We start from the raw sequence: 15,591 nt of genomic DNA on the forward strand, positions 1-15,591 counted from the left end.
CCAGCCTCGGGCGACAGTCTGTGTGGAGTTTGCACTTTCTCCCCGTGTCTGCATGGGTTTCCTCCCACAATCCAAAGATGTACAGGCCAGGCGAATTGGCCATAGTTGTTAGGTGCATTAATTAGAGGGAAATGGGTCTGACTGGGTTGCTCTTCAGAGGGTCGGTGTGGACTGGTTGGGTCGAAGGGGCTGTTTCCACACTGTAGGGAATCTAATCTAAGCACCCTCTGACCTGAGATGTCTCCTTTCCTTTCTACTCTCTACGAGGCTGTAATCTTTCAGAGCATTCCATTGCACACTTTAATTAGACAGATGATGAGCTGATGTCTCAGATTAGCAACTCGGTGGGGTATCTAAATATTGCAGCTATTATTGGACCCCCCTGAAAAGTAGCGTGTATTCAGTCACCCTGCAACATCACTGTTGTTCTAACATTGTACTTCAACGTCAGCAGTAAAACATCTCTCTCTAGAGCATTGGGACCAATATGTTGTACACGAAGTTCTGGCAACCAGAATGTTTCATCAGCATTTTTGATAATTAATAACTGAATGCGGCACCTCTTTTTAGTGCAATGTCACTATTTGTGAAACACATGTCACAACATCATGCTGAACAGCACTGTACCCATGGGGCAAGCTTATCGAATCAATACAGGAACCTTTTCCCTTTATGTTGCTTACAGAAAGTCAAGGTGAAGTAAAGAAATTTGGATTCTGGTCCATCTGTCTCTGCATAGAATTGTTGTACAAAATCTTTCACAGCCTGGAGCAGGCTGGTCGGCTCAATTGATATATGTTGGAGTTCATACCTATCAGCCTCCTTCCACTCTACTTCAGCACTCCTTCCTTCCTTCCCTCCTTCCTTCCTTCCTTTGAATGGTGGTACTGGCTGAAGAGGCTGAATGGCCTACTCCTGGTCCCATGTTCCTATGTTACTAACCTAGACTCTCCCTTATCAAATCTATCCATTGACCTAATTTGGCAAGGAAGCTCTTAATTTTGTGCTGAAATATTCTCTCCGATGGCTTTCTTACCTCAGAAATTAAGCTGATGAACCTGCAGTAGTGGGGCTTATTTTTAGATCCCTTTTAGAACAAGATGCAGTATTTATAATTCTCCAGCAAAAAAACATTCTGACATTAAAGAATAGCAGTTTATCAAGAATGCTGTCACTTGCTGTGGAATCTCTAGACTTAGGATCCTGCAAGAGAAAAATGTCTGGTTGAAGGAAATGAAATAAGTAAGCCCTGCCTTTCACTTAAGACATTAAGATAGCCCAAATAATTCATATCTAAGTTCTAGTCACTGATGTCTAATAAGGAAGCAAAAGACAGCCAATTTTCATGCAACAAGGCCTCACCAAATGCAACAAGATGGGTCCAGCACTGTTTTAGTGATGGATGCCAAAGAAAAGTGCCCATCAACCTTTCTTAAAAGTGATCATTTCACCTTGCCAGTGACATCCAGATTTCAACAATGAGAAGGAAGATCAAGTGCAGAAGGCAACTCAAGTCAACGTTTATATCCACTGGTTAGTTGTATAGAATTTAAAGCACAAAAAGGAGCTATTTAACCTATTGAGTCTGTGATGACTTCAAAAAAGATCAATTGTTCTGAAACCCATAGCCTTATTTAGTGATCATAATACTCTCAGCCTCATCTCTAAGCATCTGTCCAATACCCTTTTAACATTATTTGTCAGCTTCCACCTTCTCTTTGTACCAAATCGCAATAGCCCTCTGAATGGAAATAAAGTTTTCATCTCCCCATGTCACCACATTCCTGATCAGAATCACATCTTCCAGCTTTTCTGCCATTTACACCTGAACAGCTGCCAGGAAGTTGGCTAAGTGGATGGTTCCTCAGCTTTCCCACACCCAGGTTGAAAATGTTCTTCATTCATTTGTACTCTGCGGCATCTGTCATGTGTTCAGTTGAGGAAGTGCGGCTGTGACCTCTAGTTTTATTCCTTGATGCATCCCATCTACATTAATAGCTTAACCTGCTCAATTGTCTACCTTTATAAATCAACTCATTAGTTTACTTTTCCATAGAAGACCCATTGTAAGTGTTTCTTCAGGCCAATGGGAATTTGGTTGAGTTTACAAAGATTCCATGAATAGAGCAGTAAACTGATTTATCTCATTTTTGCACAATAGGAATCATTGTGCTGGTTTCTGATAGATGTTATCTTGTGGATGGAAGTTAGTATAAAATTTGGTTGACCCATTGTCATGATTCAAATGAATATTTACAAACTCCACAGCATTATTTAAGATAAGAACATGGGGCTTTCCACATGCCTTGACAAGACTTCATTTCTTAACCAGGAAGATGACCAAAATTCAGACCAACTTGAGTACAAAAGTAGCGAATTCTTACTTCATCTGGACAAGGTGCTGGTGAGACCACATCTGGAATACAGCAGGCAGTTTTGGTCTGCTTATTTAAGAAAAGATATCAATTCATTGGAGGCAGTTCAGACAAGCTTCACTAAGATAATGTCTGGTTTGAAGGGATTACCTTGTGAGCAAAGACCAAACAGGTTGGGACGTTGCTCAAAGCAGTTTAAAATATTGAGATTTGATCACTTTGAAACATATAGGATATTTAACTGGTTTGACAGAGTAAATGCTGAGAGGATTCTTCCCCTCATGGGGGAGTCTAAGACCAGAGGGTACGGTCGCGGAATAAAGTGGCACCAATTTAAGATTGAACAACGAACAAAGAACGAAGAACAAAGAAAACTTACAGCCCAGGAACAGGCGCTTTGGTCCTCTAACCTGTGTCAATCCAAATCTACTGTCTAAATCTATTGCCCAATTCCTAAGGATCTGTATCCTAGTCCTCCCTACCTACTCGTGCATCTGTGCAGATACACCTTAAATGAATCTACTGTGCTTGCCTCAACTACCTCTGCTGGCAATCCATTCCAGGCACCTCGGTGTAAAGTACTTTCCATGTGTATCCCCTTAAACCTTTCACCTCTCACCTTGAATGTGTGACCTCTTGTTATTGAATCCCTCACCCTGGGAAAGCTAATTTCTATCCACCCTGTCTATACCCTTCATAATTTTGTAAGCCTCAATCAGGTCCCCCCTCAATCTCCTTTTTCCCAATGAAAACAATCCTAACCTCCTCAACCTCTTTTAATATCCAGCAACTTCCATACCAGGCAGCATCCTTGTAAACCTTCTCTGCACCCTCTCCACATCCTTTTGGCAATGTGGTGACCAGAACTGTACACAGTATTCTAAATGCGGCCGAACCAATGTCAAGTACAATTTTAACATGACCTGCCAGCTCTCATACCCATCCGATGAAGGCAAGCATACCGTATGCCTTCTTGACCACTCTATCCACTTGTGCAGCCACCTTCAGGGTACAATGGACCTGAACTCCTAGCTCTCTCTGCTCATCAACTTTTCCCGAGGCTCTTCCGAGTTCAGTACAGTTCGCTCTAGAACTAGACTTTCCAAAATGCATTGCCTCATATTCACCCGGATGGAACTCCATCTGCCACTTCTTGGCCCACCTCTCCGGTCTATCTATATTCTCCTGTATTCTTTGACAGTCCACAATGATTTCTGCTACACCATCAATCTTTGTGCCATCAGCAAACATACTGAACAGACCACGAATGCCCTCTTCCAGATCACTTATGTATATCACAAGCAACAGTGGCCCCAGCACTGACCCCTATGGAACATCACTGGTCACCTTTCTCCATTTTGAGAAACTCCTTTCAACTACTACTCTCTGTCTTCTGTTGCTCAACCAGTTCTTTATCCACGTAGCTAGAACATTCTACACACCATGTGACTTCACTTTCTACATTAGATTACCACAGGGAACCTTATCAAATGCCTTACTAAAGTCCATGCATATGACATCAACAGCCCTTTCTTCAACTATCAACTCGGTCACTTCCTCAAAGAATTCTATTAAGTTGATAAGGCACAATCTCCCCAGCACAAACCCATGTTGCCTATCACAGATAAGCCCATTCTCTTCCAAATAGAAATAGATCCTATCTCTCAGTACCTTCTCCAGCAACTTTCCCACCACTGACGTCAGGCTCACTGGTCTGTAGTTACCTGGTTTAACACGACTACCCTTCTTGAACAGGGGGACATCATTCACAACAAAGTTAAGGAGGGGTTTCTTCTCTCAGGAGATTGTGAGTCTTTGGAACTGCATACCACAGAGATCTGTGGGTGTAGAGCCCTTGTATATCTTTAAGGCAGAAATTCTTGATCAATTGCTGAATCAAAGATTATGGGGCAAAAGCAGACAGTGGACATGAGAAATATCAAATCAGCCACAACTTTGTCAAATAGTGCACCAGGCTTGATGGGCCAAATGGCCTCCTCTTGCTCCTACTTCTGATGGTCTTAACTACTTCTTCCATTTTATTTATTTTTTATGGTTTCTTGCTGTGCACAAGAGGGTTTGTATAGTTTCTAGCTAATGAGCAGTCATAAAGGAGTTGTGCATGAAAAACTTTGGGATAGTTCTGAGAGATCCAAATAAATCCAAAAAGTACTGGAAATATTCAGCAGGTGTGGCAGCAACTCTGCAGTGAGAAGCAGAATTAATATTTCAAGTTCAAAATTATGTCTTCAAAACTCATCTTAGAGTCATAGGGTCATGGAGTAATGCCATATGAAAACAGACCCTTTGGCCCAACCTAATCCATGCTGACCATGGGGCCCACTCAGCTAGTTCCAATTGCTTGTAATTGGTCCATATCCCTCGAAACCCTTCCCATCCATTTACCTATCCAAATGTGTTTTAAATGTTGCCTTTATACCTGCCTCAAGCACTTTGTCTGGCATCCCATTCCATACATGCACCACTCTCATCTCAAAGAAGTTGCCTCTCATTTCCTTCTTAAATCTTTTCTCTCTCACCTTAAACTTATGCCTTCCAGTTTTCTAATTCCCCGTTCCTGGGAAAAAATACTATACGCATTTATCCTATCTATGCCCCTCATGATTTTATACACCTCAATGGGATCACCCCTCATTCTCCGATGTTCCAAGGAATAAAGTCCTACCCTGGCCAACTTCTCCCTATAAGTCAGGTCTACTCGTCCTGGCAACATCCTCGTAAATCTTCTTTGAACTCTTTCCAGTTTAGCCATGCCTTTCCTGTAACCGGGTGACCAAAACTGTACACAATATTCCAAGTGGGACCTCTCATAGAGTCACGGAGCTATACAGATGCACGGCATGGAAACAGACCCATCGGTCCAACTTGTCCATGCCGACCAGATATCCCAATCCAATCTCGTCCCACCTGCCAGCACCCAGCCAATATCCCACCAAACCCTTGCTATTCATATCCCCATCCAGATGCCTTTTAAATGTTGCAGTTGTACTAGCCTCCACCACTTCCTCATTCCACACAAGTACCACCCTCTGCATGAAAAAAGTTGCCCCTTAGGTCTCTTTTACATCTTTCCACTCTCACCCGAAACCTATGCCCTCTAGTTCTGGACTCCCCCACCCCAGGGAAAAAGACTTTGTCTATTTATCCTATTCATGCCCCTCATGATTTTATAAATCTCTATAAGGTCACCCCTCTGCTTCTGACGCTCCAGGGAAAACAGCCCTTGTCTATTCAGCCTCTCACTATAGCTCAAATCCTCCAAGCCTGGAAATATCCTTGTAAATCTTTTCTGAACCCTTTCAAGTTTTACAGCATCCTTTCAATAAGAAGAAGACCAGAATTGAATGCAATATTCCAACAGTGGCCTAACCAATATCCTGTACAGCCGTAACATGACCTCCCACCTCCTGTACTCAATACTCTGACCAATAAAGGGAAGTAGACCAAACGCCTTCTTCACTATCCTATCTACCTGTGACTCAATTTTCAAGGAGCTATGAACCTGCACTCCAAGGTTTCTTTGTTCAGCAACACTCCCTAGGACCTTACCATTAAGTGCATAAGTCATGCTAAGATTTGCCTTCCCAAAATGCATTACCTCGCATTTATCTAAATTAAACTCCATCTGCCACTTCTCATTGCCCCATCTGATCAAGATCCTGTTGTATTGTGAGGTAATCTTCCTTGCTGTCCACTACAGCTCCAATTTTGGTGTCATCTGCAAATTTACTAACTATCGCTCTTATGCTCACATCCAAATCATTTATATAAATGACAATAATTAGAGGACCCAGCACCGACCCTTGTGGCACACCACTAGTCACAGGTCTCCAGTCTGAAAAACAACGCTCCACCAGCACCCTCTGTCTCCTACCTTTGAGCCAGTTCTGTATCCAAAAGGCTAGTTCTCCCTGTATTCCGTGAGATATAACCTTGCTAACCAGTCTCCCATGGGGAACCTTGTCGAATGCCTTACTGAAGTCCATATAGATCACATCTACCGCTTTGCCCTCATCAATCCTCTTTGTTACTTTTTTAAAAAACTCAATCAACTTTGTAAGACATGATTTCCCACGCACAAAGCCATGCTGACTATCCCTAATCAGTCTTTGCCTTTCCAAATACACTTCTTTTTACAAATGCAATTTGTTTCTGGTTTATTTCACAAGTGCCTAAATCCCTTTGAAGTACAAATTATCATGCTTTGAGTATCACCTTCATCTTTTCCTCCATTATAAGCACTTGCAATATAAACACCATTCCAAGAGGTCTCTCGCATTCAATAATCTTTCAGGTTGAAAATTGTGTGATTTCCTGACCTTCCTTCAGAACAGAGTCCTTGAAAGCCAGAGAAATGCCTTGTAGCTCTGCTGTTCACCACTTCCAAGGAGGCAATGCTTCCTCTCTGTTACTGTGAAGAAACCAAAACATACATTTCTTTGAAAATATTATTTGGTTCATACACAGAAATAATTTAAGATGTCTTTTCCACATTGGACCTTTCGAGAAAGCATCTGGAAGGCCTTAAGGTAGAGTTTGTTTTGATACCTATCAATATTTACCTGCACCAGCACATGGCTCATTTTGGAATATTTAATGTCTGGTTTCCTTAGAATTCATGAATGATCCTTTGGAAAGTTATGACTTTTGCGCTAACTCAGAAACTGAATGATCTTCCCTGCATTGCCTCCTTCCTTTTGTCCACTTCCTGTATCAGTTGGGACTTTATCAATAGATTTATCTCTGTGATCTCTTGCTTGTTGCAGCTGTTACATATTGGAAAGCCTATCCAATATTTATTCCAGACTCCTCTATCACTCATTGAATAATTACTATCCAATATCAGAGTTGCTTTACTCCTTGAGGAATATCCTGTAAATGATATCTGGATAAAGGAGAAATGTCCATCCACTTTTGCCACCAATGTTTTTGTTAGATGAAAATGTTATAATCCAAGTTTGATAGTTACTATGAGTTGCAGATTTTAAAATTCTAACTTTCCTTCACTATAGTAGTGACTAGAATTCTCCCTCACCTACACTCTACGCTCATCCAGAATGTGGACTTTCAAAGAAAAATTGATTTGAATTCTTATTCTTCCAGGCATTATGATTCTGAAGGGAGGAACATGCAAGCAATCAAGGTGCTCCACCAATTGCACCATTCGTATAAATTAAATCACGCAAATGCCAAAATGGCCAATTGATTTCTTTCTGTACTGCTAATCAGAAGGCAACAGAATTACACCTGCCTTCTATGATGTGTCAAAAATGATGTTTATTATAACATAAAATGTTTTCTTCATAAATATGCCACAAATACAGGAAACATTTAAGGTTTAATTTGAAATTATATTAGTTTATTCACTATGTCCTTTGAACCAAAGCACAGACACACTCTCACAACACAGAAGTAAATTGTCTCTGGAGAGACATTTTTTTCTTCCAAAGAAGGTAAAAGGAGAATCACCTTTGCTGACCAAAGGCCTGACAACAAAGGATGGAAGTTGAATAATCCTCATGGGCTATCGGGTTTCACAGTTTCATCGTGATAGAAACAGGAGTGGGCCATTTGGCCTGTCAAGCCTGCTCCATCATTCATCAAGACCACAGCTGAGCTATCCATTCTCTCAGCTCCTCCTACCTGCATTATCCCTATCACCCTTATTTCCCGTATCACGCAAAAACCCATCTAACTGTGTCTTGAATATATTTAAACCACCTGGACTTTTTCCTTGGGCAGAGAATTCCATAGACTCTCAATTCTCTGGAAAAATCAGTTCCTCCTCATCTCTGTCCTAAATCTACTCCCCCTAATCTTGAGGTCATGTCCCCTAGTCCTAGTCTCACCCACCAACAGAAACAACTTATCTACCTTAATCTTCTCTATCGCTTTCATAGTTTATATGTGTCTATAAGATCCCCTCTCATCCTTCTAAATTCTAGTGAGTACAGTCCCAGGCGGCTCAACCTCTCCTCACAGGGGTAACCCCCCTCATCTCCAGATTCAATCCAGTAAACCTCCTTTGCACTGCCTCCAAAGCCAGTATATCCTTCTTCAAGTAACGAGACCAGAACTGCACACGATACTCCAGATACAGCCTCACTAACACCTTGTACAATTGCAGCAGAACCGCCCTGTCCTTAAACTCAATCCCTTTAGCAATGAAAGCCAATATTCCTCATGCCTTCCAGATTACCTGTTTCACCTTGCAAATCAACTTTTAGTGATTCATGTATGCACATTCCTAAGTCCCTCTGCACAACAGCTTGCTGCAATCATTCACTATTTAAATAATACTCTGATCTACTACTTTTACTGCCAAAGTGGATAATCTCACATTTACCAACGTTGTACTCCATCTGCCAGACCTTTGCCCACTTATTTAACATGTTTAAATCTCCCTGCAGACCCTCCACATCCTCTGCACAGTTTGCCTTTCCAATTAATTTAGTGCCATCATCAACTTGGATATGTTAAACTTGGTCTCCTCTTCCAAATCATTTATATATATCGTGAACAATTGCAGACCCAACACAGACCCCTGCGGCATTCTGCTCACCACTGATCACCAACCACAGAAACACCCATTTTTCCCAACCCTCTGATTTCTATTGGTTAACCAGTCCTCTATCCATGCTAGTAATTATCCATAACTCCAGCATTTTTATCTTATGGATGAGTCTTTTATGCGGCACCTTATCAAACACCTTCTGGAAATCCAAGTATACAACATCCACCTGTTCCCCTCTATCAACTGCACTTGTTGCATGCTCAAAGATCTCCAGTAAGTTTGTCGAACTTGACCTTCCCTTCCTGAATTCATGTTGCTTCGCCTGATGGAACCCTTTCCGTTCAGATGTCTCAATATTTGGTCTTTAATGATAGCCTCCAGCATTTTGACTGGAATATACTTGCCTTGAGCACTGTGAAAAATCTCTTTGAAGGTCTTCCACTGTTCCACCATATAGATGATTTCTTTCCCTTATGATTCCTGATCTCCACCCAAATTGGCTCAACATTTTGCTCCTCGAATCTGATATCGTCTCTCCCTATCAACAGAATCTCATCCTTAATTAAGAGCACAGCCCTGCCTCCCTTACCTTCCTGCCTATCCTTCCTAATTACCTGATTGAGAAAGTCAGGACTACAGATGCTAGAGATCAGAGTCAAGAGTGTGGTGCTTGAAAAACACAACAGGTCAGGCAGAATCCGAGGAGCTGGAAAATCGACAATTCGGGTATAAGACCTTCATCAGAATAAACCTTATTCCTGATGAAAGACTTATGCCCGAAACATTGATTCTCCTGTTCCTCAGATGCTGCCTGACCTGCTGCGTTTTTTTTTCAGCACCACACCAATTACCTGATATCCTCACATAATTAATTCCCAATCATCACCATTGCAATCATGTTTCTGTAATGGCTACTAAATCATACACCTTTGTATTGATTTGCACAACAGATTCATCAACTTTGTTTTGTATACTACAGGCATTCAGATCAAGTGCCCTTATACATATTGTCCCGTTAGAATCTAGCGATCTCCCTGCCTTTTGACATATGATTCTGTCACCTGATTTTTTTTTTCTAACCTTTGCTCTGGTCTCTGCATTCTTTCCTTTTGCCTATCTGCCTGAGGTCCCATCCTCTTGCCATTTCAGTCTACACTTCCTCACACTCTCTCTGTTGTTGTATCTACCTTTACACCAACTGCTGCATCTTCTGACCTGACGCTCTGGTTCCCACCATTCTGCCAACCTATTTTAAAGTATCCTCAACAGCTCTGGCAAACCTGCCCACAATGATATTGGTCCCCCTCGAGTTCAGGTATAAACCATCCCATTTGTTCAGGTCATACCTTCCCCAGAAGAGAACCCAATGATCCATTAATCTGAAACCCTGCCCACCACACCAACTCTTCAGCCATGCGTTTGTCTGCCATATCTTCCTATGGCAGTGAACCAGAGATTACCCTTGAGGTCCTTCTTTTTAGCTTCTTTTCTAATTCTCTAAGTTCACTTTTCATGACCTTATCCCTTTTCCTAGTTATGTCATTGATACCGATGCATACCATAAATTCTGGCTGCTCACCCTCCCCTTAAGAATGCTATAGACTCAGCCCAAGACTTCCCTGACCTTAGCACCTGGGAGGCAACATACCATCCGGGAGTCTCGTTCTCATCCAAAGAATCTCCTGCTTGTCCCCCTGACTAATGAATCCCTTTTCACTCTCACTCTCCTCTTCTCCCTCTTCAGAGCCACAGGGCTAGACTTGGTGCCAGAGGCGTGGCCTCTGTGGATTTCCCTTATTGGTCATCCCCACCCCACCAACACTACCCAGAATGGTATACTTGTTATTGAGGGGAACAGGGGTTCCCTGCACTGACTGCCTATTCCCTTTCCCTCTCCTGATAGTCACCCAAGTACCTTCATCTTGTAACTGGGTGTAACTACCTTCTATCAACCCCTCTCTATCAACCCCTCAGCCTCCCAAATGATCTGGAGATCATCCAGCTCCTAACTCCAGTTCCCTATTGTGGTCTGTGAGGAGCTGAAGCTGAGTAAAGTCAGGGTTTCTTGCCGAATTGTTGAAAGCCGCAGACTGACGGAAAATCTTCAGTTTGGAAAGTGGTTGCATCTTGTCTTTTCAGAGATTATTAAGTACTTGGAAATATTATCAGATTTCCAAGAGAAAGTATGAGAATCTTGCAGCTCGTGAGGTTTTGCTCCTTAAAAAATACTTTGGTCCATGAAAACAGAAATCTAAGTCCAATAATGATTCATTGACAACCACAGGCCTTTCAAAGCCAGATTTTCCATTAACTAGTGACCATAAACCCCATCTCTTATCTCTCTAAAACATTTGCTGTCTTTCTCTCCAATGTGACTTGACTTACCGCAAACAGCATGTCCAATGTGAAGGAAAATCATCTTCATCCAGCTCAAATGGAAAGAGTGAAGGACAAAGAAAGCATTTTGAAGACTCGCTAAATGCTTGCCTCAAGAAATGCAACATACTTGCCAATGCTTGGGAGACCCTCATTCAGAAAAACAATTGGTTTGGAGGAAGTGCAAAGGGACACAATTCTTTGAGAACATCCACTGGTAAGAGGAAGTTTGGAAAAGGAGCAGGAGAAATGCCAGTGATCAGAAGGCTAAGGGTCAATTCCACCACTCAGAAGCATTTGCCAAATGTATGGGTGGAGGTATGGCTGTAGGGCTCATCAACCAGGCAAGGCCTCACAGGAGTCATGCCTAGTGCCACAGAATTTCCTCAATGGACAATCATGCTCATTAAAGAGTGATTGCTGGCAACAATGAAACAGCTGGTGAAACACAACCCACAGCAATTGTCGACTTATGTCCAAGAAAGCAAAGAAGAAAAAAACATTTCCAATCGAGAATGTGCTTAAACATTCCATACCTTCCAGTTTCCACAGAGTGCTTCAACATAAATCTGTACAGCTGACTTTCACATTAGTCAGTTTTGAGAAAATTTGTAGCTCAGATTGAAGTTCTAGATGTAACACTGATGATGATACTTAGTATGGTGACAAAACATCTGAAAGGAAACCTTCCAACTCAGCGAGCAAACTTACATCCAAAACTTTAAAGTGAAATGGAAAATGCCCCCATAGAAAATGACATGCCATTACTTTTACTCATATCTGATATATTGCTTTTCCAAAATAATATAAACCCCCCAAAAATAAAGACATTGATTTTCATTTTCTCCTTCAGTCAATGTGTTTTCACTGTCGTATTCTGTTCCTGTTTTTAGCCAAGCGTTCTTTACCATCTTCCCAAAGGGCTTTGTTGATTGCAATATCACCATTTTACGGACATTTTATGGACATTCATTCTCAGTGGTCTCCAGACTCCCAATACTTGGAGTCCATCTGGCACACTGGACTTTGCTCAGGTAACATCTGTGGTGTCCAGCTGGGTTCTGTTAGTACTGACAGTTAGTGATATAGCTGTAGATCCATCTGCTTTTATCTTTAATTCCCAGTGAGCACACAAGCTTTTCTTCCTCAGATGTCCTTCAGTATTATTCAACATTTCACCATTCCTTAAAAGTTAATTACATTGGAACCTCTTTTCAAGTTTTTTTAAATTCATTTATTGTACTGTTGAAATGATTGAATGAAAATTTACTGTGTGCTCACAATTTTTCAATAGATTGCCCTCTGCATACAGGGAACCAAAGTAGACTGCGGATTCAGAAAATTCTGTCCATCGTCTACACCTGTTCCAATGTCTCATGGTAAAATAATGGCTTTTATTGGATGAGTTCATGCAGTGAATTGGAGGACCACTTTCTCATTTCTGGGACACAGGTTGAAATCCAGCTGAGATTGATGTGATGCACACTGTCCTCATTAATAGTTTACAACAATAGTCACTAGATGTGCACCTGTGATGCCAAGCCATACAATGCTATGGCCAAGTGTTAGGAAATGGGATTAGAATAGTTAGGTGGTTGTTTTTGATCAGTGTGGATGAAATGGGCCAAAGGACCTTTTACAGTGTGATGGAACTCTGCAAACCCATTACACACTAACTGTTATCAATTACAATCCAAAGTCACCTTTTGAGGATCGTACCAAATCCTGCTGGTTGGAGCAATGCAAATGTAAAAATTGCTGAAAGAATATAGTCCAAATTCTCCCTTGTTCACTTCCTGTTACTTTGAGAGCTTTACGATATAATGGTAGTGGAGTTATTCACTAGTTGATGTCATAAGGTTCAATTAATGAACGCCAAAAAGATGTAAGACAGGTGCTTGGACTCAGGTAACTCTCTGTGTGGAGTTTGCACATTGTCCACGAGTCTGCATGGGTTTCCTCCGGGTGCTCCGGTTTCCTCCCACAATCCAAAAAAATGTGTAGGTTAGGTGAACTGGCCATGCTAAATTGCCCATAGCGCTAGGTGAAAGCTTAAATGTAGGGGAATGGGTCTGGGTGGGTTGTGCTTCAGCGGGTCAGTGTGGACTTGTTGGGCCAAAGGGCCTGTTTCCACACTGTAATCTAATCTAATCTAATCTGAAAAGCACCCAGTATCGGAGTACTTTATGAATCATAGGTTCAAATGTTATGTTTCTACCCAAAGCATTCTCTCAAGAGCATATTTCAAATCATGGTCCTCAGTTAGATCAAAAGTGTTTATAGAATTTATTGTTCATTGAGAGGGAAATGGAATATAAAAATGGAACTGATTTGCTGTAGTTGTACAAAGCATTAGTTGTTAGAATGGTACAGCACAGGAACAGGCCCTTTGGCCCAACATGTCTGTACTGACCGTGACACCATTCTAAACTCATCCAATCTGCCTGCACAGCGTCCATATCCTCTATTTCCGGCTTATTCATGTGTCTGTCGAAATGCCTTTTGAATGTTGTTGTCATATCTGCTTCTACCACCTCCCTTGACAGCACATTCCAGGAAATTACTACCCTCTGTGTAAAAAATACTTGCCTCACACATTTCTTTTAAAATTTTGTCCTCTCACCTTACAACATTGCCCTCTAGAATTTGACATTTCTTTCCCTGGAAAAGAGACTCCAACTATCCACGTTATCCATGTAACTCATTATTTTATATCGTTCAACCAGATCTCTCCTCAGCCTTCAACGCTCCACACTAAACAATCCAAATTTGCCCAACCTGTCCTTGTAGCATTTTAAAGGCTGTGTCTGAGGTCCTGTGAATAGAATAACTCGGAGAAAATGAGGACTGCAGATGCTGGAGACCAGAGTTGAAAAATGTGATGCTGGAAAAACACAGCAGGCCAGGCAGCATCCGAAGAGCAGGAGGAGAATCGACGTTTTGGACATAAACACTTCTTCAGCAATAGGGTAACTATCCTTTTTTTTAAGAAAGAATAGAAATGTGTTAGAAACAGTTCAGAAATGCTTCATACAACTGAATAACTGTGATGAAGGGATGATTATCTCATTTCTGCCTGTGGTCTATGGTTTGTATAGTTCAGTCGGCTGGACAGCAGACTTGTAATCTAGAGTAAGGCTAAAAGTGTTGATTCACTTCCTGCAGTAGCTGTGGTTTCTATGAAGAATTTGCCTACTTATCGTCTCCTCTTGCCTGAGCTGCACTGATTCTCAGGTTAAAATACCATCTGTCTACTCTCTCTAATGAGCAAGTAGGACGATGGTGCCTTTGTCTTCGTACTTCCTTGTCTGAGAGAATGCTGGATGATCTTACTGAAACACATCTAGTGCAAAGGCAACTTGGCAGGGTCAATGCTAAAATGATGTTTTTCTTTGTGGGAATGTCTTGAACCAGAGGACACAGTTAAAAAAAATCAGAGGCGCCACCTTTCAGGTTCAAAGTTAACCTTGCTAATGGTATGTTAATTGTGTGGCTAAAGTACCCAGGTAAAGAGTATTATTTTATTTAGTACTTGACAGCCCAGGGAGTGAGCCTGGGTAGCTCAGTTTGCTGGTTATCAGACCTTTAATCTAACGGTTCAGGGTTCAAGTCCCTGTACAGATAATGTTTTAAAATTAGAGTTTTCCATGCCAGTGTAAATTGTACAGTCCCATAGCAATTAATTCAGGCTGATCCCTTTAATAGCTCTTATGATACAGGGGTAGCGTCCCGGATGTAGATTTGTTCACTGAGCTTGAAGGTTCACTGAACCCAGCTCGTAGATCTACATCCAGAACCTCAACCTGAGCTACAAATCTTCTCAAAACTCAGTAATGTCTCTTCCTATGAGGCAGGAGACACAGGTTGATTAGAAAATGTATCTTAAAAGGAGGGACACTCCATCTCTCGTCCAGAAGGCCTGTGTTTAAGTCCCACCTACCCCAGTGATGTGTGTCTCCATCTTTGATTTGAAAATAACTTAAAAGGGGGCACCACAAGGACTAGAGTATTTTATCTGCTCTTTGAACTCTATTTTGATTTTATAGCCTGCTGACATCTCCACATCTTTGATGGTTTGTATTGCCCTTAACAGTCTTTGTATTTAAGTTAATTAATTGGAAAACAATGGTGATTCACTGGTGGTGGGGGTTGATAAGTGGAAAAAAATGAATCCACAATGTTTAAACTAAGAGGATTAGAATCAAATCCCACTGGCTCCAGAGATACATAAAACATCACTGAACAGGTTGATTGGAAAAACATGTAAAAGGTGTGGGGAAGTGGGCACCACAGTGGAGGAATGCC

Source organism: Hemiscyllium ocellatum, chromosome 17 (assembly GCF_020745735.1).
Source record: "Hemiscyllium ocellatum isolate sHemOce1 chromosome 17, sHemOce1.pat.X.cur, whole genome shotgun sequence".
In the NCBI taxonomy this organism is placed as follows: domain Eukaryota; kingdom Metazoa; phylum Chordata; class Chondrichthyes; order Orectolobiformes; family Hemiscylliidae; genus Hemiscyllium; species Hemiscyllium ocellatum.